The sequence below is a fragment of the Sciurus carolinensis genome, chromosome 15 (assembly GCF_902686445.1).
Source record: "Sciurus carolinensis chromosome 15, mSciCar1.2, whole genome shotgun sequence".
Classification (NCBI taxonomy): domain Eukaryota; kingdom Metazoa; phylum Chordata; class Mammalia; order Rodentia; family Sciuridae; genus Sciurus; species Sciurus carolinensis.
Window position 1 is genome coordinate 21,784,771 of NC_062227.1, and position 6,859 is coordinate 21,791,629.

Consider the following 6,859-nt stretch of genomic DNA (forward strand, 5'->3'; position numbering starts at 1 on the left):
CAATTGTGTTAGTCACCTTTGTGCCACTATGACCAGAGTGTCTTACAAGAATAACTTAGAGGAGTAAAGAATTATTTTGGCTTACTTTCATATGTCTTAATCTATGGTTGGCTGGCCCCTTTCTTTTGGACCTGAGGTGAGACAAAACATCATGCAAGAAGGACATGATGAAGGAAAATTACTCAGGTCAAGGCAGCTGGGAAGCAGAGAGTGAGGAAGGGATCTGGAAAAGATATAGTTCCAAAGGTCAAACTCCTGGTGATCTACTTCCTCCAGACGTGCCCCACCTGATTACAGTTACTACCCACTAGTAGTACATCAAGTAGATTAATCCACTACTCTGCATCCCAGCATCTAGAGATCGCTACATTGTCTAGCACATGAGCTTTGGGGGACATTCCAGATCCAAGCCATAACATCAATTCCAGATCCAATCCATATTCCAAACTAATTTAAAAAATTGGACTTTTATAAATATGAAAGCATTCCAATAACAAATTTCAAAGCCAAGTAAAATATCTAAATATTCATTTGCACAACTAAATTTTAAGCAAAGGAAATGTCCTTGAAAATACTCTTGAGTGTTATAAACTGAAAACACAAAATGTGAACTGTAATGTTCTCATTTGGAAAGCAATTCCATTTCATCAAAGCCTGTTTTTCTATTCTCTTTCTGCCCCAATTTTCTCTTCTCCTCCCCTCATGTGATATGTTACCTTGACTTGAATGTAGAAAAAATTTTATGTTGAAAGTAACCAGCAATTTACAGACTGATTCTAATGACTGGGTTATTAGTAGTAATAAAAATGTATCCATAAATTCTAGCATTTCTCTGTTGTTAATGTCACTCCAGGTGTAAGGAGACAATACCTGTTATCTTCACAGTAATGATACTAAAATGACTTAGTATAAATTTATGTTTGGAAATGAGCAGATACCACTCACAGAACAAGCTAAAGAACCAAGAAAATATTTTAAAGTTTTTCAATAATTTTCTCTTTAACAGAAAAGGGTCTGTATAAGGGAATAGGGCTTTCTCAGAATCTCACCCTCACTTCCTCAAAGACCATTATTGACTTGCTGTGATTCACTTCTACTCAGTGGAGGAAACAGCTGCAGAGGAACAGCAGGCTGGGTCAGTCCATCCCATCACCTGCCAAGCAGTTACCAGAAATAAAAACTTGTTTCTCTAATGTTGAGTGATTCCTAGTTGTTTGTGTTCCTAAACATGTATTCACTGTCCTCTGTCATTCTGCATTTATCTACAGAACTCAGAACATAACACTGAATAGTTGTGTAAAAGACACAACAAATCTTGTTTTTCATTTGAAGGTTATTTAATTCTACCAATGTAAGAGGGCCAATAAATTGGGAAACACCTGACATGGATAGGGAAAAAACAGTATTTGTGTATGTGCATAATGGGTAGGTTTTGCTCTTGCATCCATTGTGTATTCTCAAAAGCCCTGAATGTCATTCAGTCTTACTAAAAATTTAGAAGAAAATAAGGAACTCAGTAATTGCCCAACAGACTCTACAAGGAAATAAAAATAAAGATCTAGAAAGAATGATTAAATGATTAATAATCAAGTTTTAAACACATATATTCTCATTTATATATATTCTCCAATGAATAAATAAATAAAATAAAGAAAGAAAGAAGTACAAGGAGGAAGAGAATATATAATAAAGTTTTAATAAAACATTTGGCATTTGTAATCAAGTACAATATATACATATATATTCTCTATAAAATTTCCACATGCTGAAAACAAAAGAAAGCAATGCATTAACCCTTTTTTGCACATCTGACTGTCTCCTCAGGACTGTATCTAAACATAGATACTTGTACAACCAGGCTGGGGATACAGCTGGGTGGTAGAGTGCTTGCCCAGCATACCTGTATTCAATATTTGGTATTTCAAAATTCAAAAAAAGATACATATGTATGCAATCCAGCTATTTGTTTTGTGGGGGTCACAGGACTGCCATCTCAACATGCAATACAGAGGCTTAAACAGGATCACATTACTTTCACAGAGGGCTCTGGGCTCTTTAGAGCTTTTTTTTGTTGTAAACAAATGGGATACATGTTGTTTCTCTGTTTGTACATGGAGTAAAGGCATACCATCTGTGTAATCATAAATTTACATAGGGTAATGTTGTTTGATTCATTCTGTTATTTTTTCCCTTCCCCCCCACCCCTTCCACCCCTTTTTCCCTCTATACAGTCCTTCCTTCCTCCATTCTTTATGAGTTTCTTTTTCTAGATTGACTCAGGATTGACAGTGCTGGGATAGAAAGGAGCATTGATGAATGTATTTTGAGGGGACTGCATTAAGTGTTTATAGTAAGACATATTTGGTGCATAAAAGAAATAGCTCAAAGTATCAACCATGCTAATTTTGGAAAACAGTGTCAATAATATATTTTCTAGCACTACCAATTAATCCACATCATTTTGTCAGTGACAAAGTCCTGTTTCCTACAGCTTTTTTGGCACTTAAATGTAATCCAAAAAACATTATCCTTGGAATATATTCATGTAGCAAAGGTAGGACCATTAGGAAAGGGAAATTGCAATTTTCTTCTCATGTTCTCATGTTGATGTTTGCATCCTGGAAAATATGAGGACCTTAAGCATCATCATCATCATCATTATTTTTATTTGGTGCTGGGAATGGAACCCAGGGGCACTCTTTCACTGGCTACATTCCAAACTATTTTTATTTATTTGTTTAATTTTGAGGCAGGGTCTTGACAAGTTGCTTAGGGCTGAACTCAAACTTGAGCTAAGTTGTTCAAGCTGAATTCAAATTCAGAATCCCTTGGTCTCAGCCTCCTAAGTCATTGTGATTACTAGGATTACAGTCCTGCACCACTTGCCCAGCTTGAACAATTTTTCATTTAAAAGGGAAGTAGAGCCAGGCAGCCTGGCATACACTTGTAATCCTGGTGGTTCAGGGGGCTGAGGCAGGAGGATTGCAGGTCTGAGGTCAGTCTCAAAAACTTAGCAAGACTCTTTCTTAGCAAGTTAGTGAGACCCTGTTTCAAAATAAAAAGAACAGGGATGTGGCTCAATGGTAAAGCACCCCTGGGATCAATTCCCAGTACCAAAAGTAAATTAATCATGCAATAATAATTAAATGAATAATAATTAAAGTAAGTAGAATGATGATCACACACAAGAAGGATGTTTAAAACTAATCTGTGTGTGTAATGAAAGGGAAAAGGTTTGGAACAGCATGTGCATGGAGTTTTCAAGGTAATCTTCCTTACCTAGTTGGTTCAATGGTGGTTATATAAGGAAACACTGTTCAGAAAATTGGAAGCAGAGCATCTAAAACATGATTTTTGCCATTGATTTTCATTAAATCAAAACTGTTTCCATACAGAAAGTTCTTAAATCACAGCTCATTCCAATATGATCTTATAGATGAAATGCCAATATGACATCAGTCCGTCCCATAAAAAAAAAACAACAACACAGATTGTGAAGCAATTTTGATATATTTCAGAATTAAAGTAATTCTCTAAAATGTTCAAGTGAAGAAAAATTCTTCACTAATTCAGGGAATACAGATGTATAGGACCAGTCTTCACAGCAGACCCTTCCGGGGATCCTTGGGCAGCTTCCCCACAGCTCCACAGGCAGAAAAGACACATTTAGAATCAGACTGAACTTTGATATTTGGAAGTTTAACTAGCTCTACACTTCATTCAACCACTTCTTCGTTGAGTGCTTCTGAAGGCTAAACCACAGAGTTAGGAGGAAGGTCAAAGACTTCAGCATTAGAAATTAAAATAACAGTTTATTAAAGGTTACAAGTTTTTCTTCCAAACACTAATGTACGCATCAATATTTTCACAAAGAATATTTATGAACTATTTCATTCTTTGGAAGTGCTTTGTACAAACAAAATCATCTCTTGCTTCACTGACATGATTATCATGGCTATCATTTTGTCATTATTCAGAACCTACAGCAAATCAAGCATTGAATAAGAGAAGGAAGAAAAGACATGTAGGTGTGAATAGAATAAGACTGAAGTAGTATTGTTATTATATTAATGTTCCTGCACTTTTGTAGTGATTTTAAAAAAGTTTTTAAAGAACGTCATGAATTTTAACTGCAGAAAACCCATGAAATTAAGACTTTGAAGAAAAATATTAGTATATCAGGATCATTTTTCCTTTATATGTGAGCTTTGGCTTCAGTTCCTCTTATAAACAACTGTCTGGGGAGAAGAATCAGCATGTGTTGGGCATGCTTGAAACCTGCATAATATCCAGTCTCATCATAGGTAGTCTTCACCCAGTGTCATAGTTATTAGAGCGTTTTACAGAGATCCCCAGTGATCAAGTAAATAGTCTTGAGTATCTGCCTTTTAGATCTTGGGTTAATAATTGAGCTATAAATCAGTTCATGATTCCTTTTTCATTTACAGTAATAACTAAAATAAAATAGGAGACATGAAACTGCTATTCAGAGGGCAGCAAGGTCACCAAATACATTTTATCCTGGCTTCCCAAAAATCTCTGATTTGATAGACAAGCAATATTCTAAAGTGGATGGCAATTCAGAAAGCAAAAGGGAAAGTGAGAGACAGCCTTGGCTAACCAGTGTCACTACCCAAGAGGACCTGGACATATTTGTGTCAAGGGACAATGTGAGAGAAATGGTATCAGAGGTGGGAGCCAGCAGGGATGAATCAGGGCTGCTTCTACCTCTTCCTTCCATGCCATACCTGTGTAAACCCCTCACACAAAACATGCACAAAAACTAGTAAACTAGCGAAATATATGTTATCAGTAGTAAATTCCAAACTGTCCTTTTTATCTAGGAAGGTATTATAGACTTTCCAAGCTACCGCTGAAACCCTGCTTTGTCCCCTGATGACAAAGCTCCTGAAAAGGGGCCATAGTGTCTGCTAGTTACTGATGCAGTGAATTTTCTGAGCCATCCACAGTGGTTCCCTGCTCTACATGTGAACTGTAGCATGGGGAGGAAGTTTCAGGAGGGTGTGTTTCAATTATAGTATGACAACAGGCAGAGCTTGATGAAGGGTCACCTCTTCACTACTTAGTAACACTAAGTGAAACTTGCCAAATGATATGTCTTAGTTCATTTTCTGTTGCCTTAATGGAATATAATAGATTTGGCAATTTATAACGGCAAGAAATTTATGCAGTTTATGATTCTGGAGGCTGGAAGTTAAGAAATGTTACTCAGAATGCATTATATTTATAAAATCAAGAAAGAAAGATGAAAAAAAGGCATAATCACATAGATGGGACCACCAAATGAAGTTGACAAAGAAACCTATTTCCTGGTGCAGGAGCTCAAGGTAGTGCAATGGGAGTTCTAGAACAGCGTCAAGTCAGAGTCCTGACCCTCAGCTATCACAGTTGCCAGTGATGTCTCCTCTGAAACTTTGAGCAGCTCTGTCCTGATTAATTTTTAGGAGTTCTTTTGACTTTGTATACTTCTAAGAAAGACACATTCTCTGTACAAGTGAGGTAATAAAAAAGGGAAACAGAAGCCTTCCATTTTCTGAGAGGCTGGCTTTGTGCCTTGTCCTCCCAGGATGGAAAACCAAATGTTGATAAGGATGTGAAAAAAATCTAAATCTTTTCCACTGCTTGTGGACAGGAGTGATATATGATACAAAGCTAATGGACTCAGAAAACAGCATGCTAAATAAAAGAAGTCAATCATGAGACACCACACATTATGTGATTCCATGTACTTAGAAAGTGAAAAGAAAAAAAGAAAATCTACAGTGACGCAAAGTAGATTAGTGAATTCTTAGGGTTAGAAAGGATGGACAATGGAAAAGGGTATAGGTTTTCTCTATCTGGAAATAAAAATCTTCTAAAAATGTTGATTATTGCACAATTCAAATGTACGAATAGATATGTGGATTCTATCTCAATGAAATTGGTTTTGTTTTATTTTGTTTTTATTATTTATTTAGTTAGTTTTGGTACTGTGGATTGAACCCAGGGGTGCTTGACCACTGAGCCCCATCTCCAGTTCTTTTTATTTTTTATTTTGAGACAGGGTCTCGGTAAGTTGCTTAGGGCCTAAATTGCTGGGTGTCTGGCTCTGAACTTGTGATCCTCATGCCTCAATTTCCTGAGCCACTGGGATTACAGGTGTGTGCCACCATGCCCAGCTTTTTTTTTTTTTTAAATAAGACTATGCTATTAAAAATCAGGACAGTCCAAGATGGTGAACTAGAGGGTGACTGCATCTCCTGTCGCTCCAGAACCCAGGATTCAAGAAGGGGAGGCATTGAGAGACTCGGACTAAAATAGAGTCACGGGGTGAGTCTCCCCCACAGGGTGAAGCTCAGCCCGGGCGGCAGGCTCAGACAGGGCAAGGCAGGGCAGCTAGAGTCTTCCCCAGGTAACCCTGATCCCTCCGGTGGAGGGCTCCTTCCACACAGTCAGCTTCTTAGAGCAGGCCCCCCAGTGAGAGCCTTTCTCCACAGAACCAGCTCCAAGTCCTAGAAGCAGCAGCAAGTTCTGGCCCGCAGGCAGCTTCAGGGACCAGGACAGGGCAGCCAGGGACTTTCCCAAGCAGCACTGCTCCCTCCGGCAGCAGGCTCCTTTCACGGCCATCTTCTCGGAGCAGACCGCCCAGTGAAAGCCTTTCTACACAGAGCCAGCCACATGTCCCGGAGCCAGCGGAGAGCTCAGGCCTGCAAGCAGCCTCTGGGACCAGGGCAGGGCAGCCAGAGACTTCTCCAGGCGGCCCTGTCCCCTCCAGCAGCAGGCTCTTTCCACGGGGCGATCCAAGATGGCGGACTAGAGGGTGACTGCATCTCCTGTCACTCCAGAACCCAGGATTCAA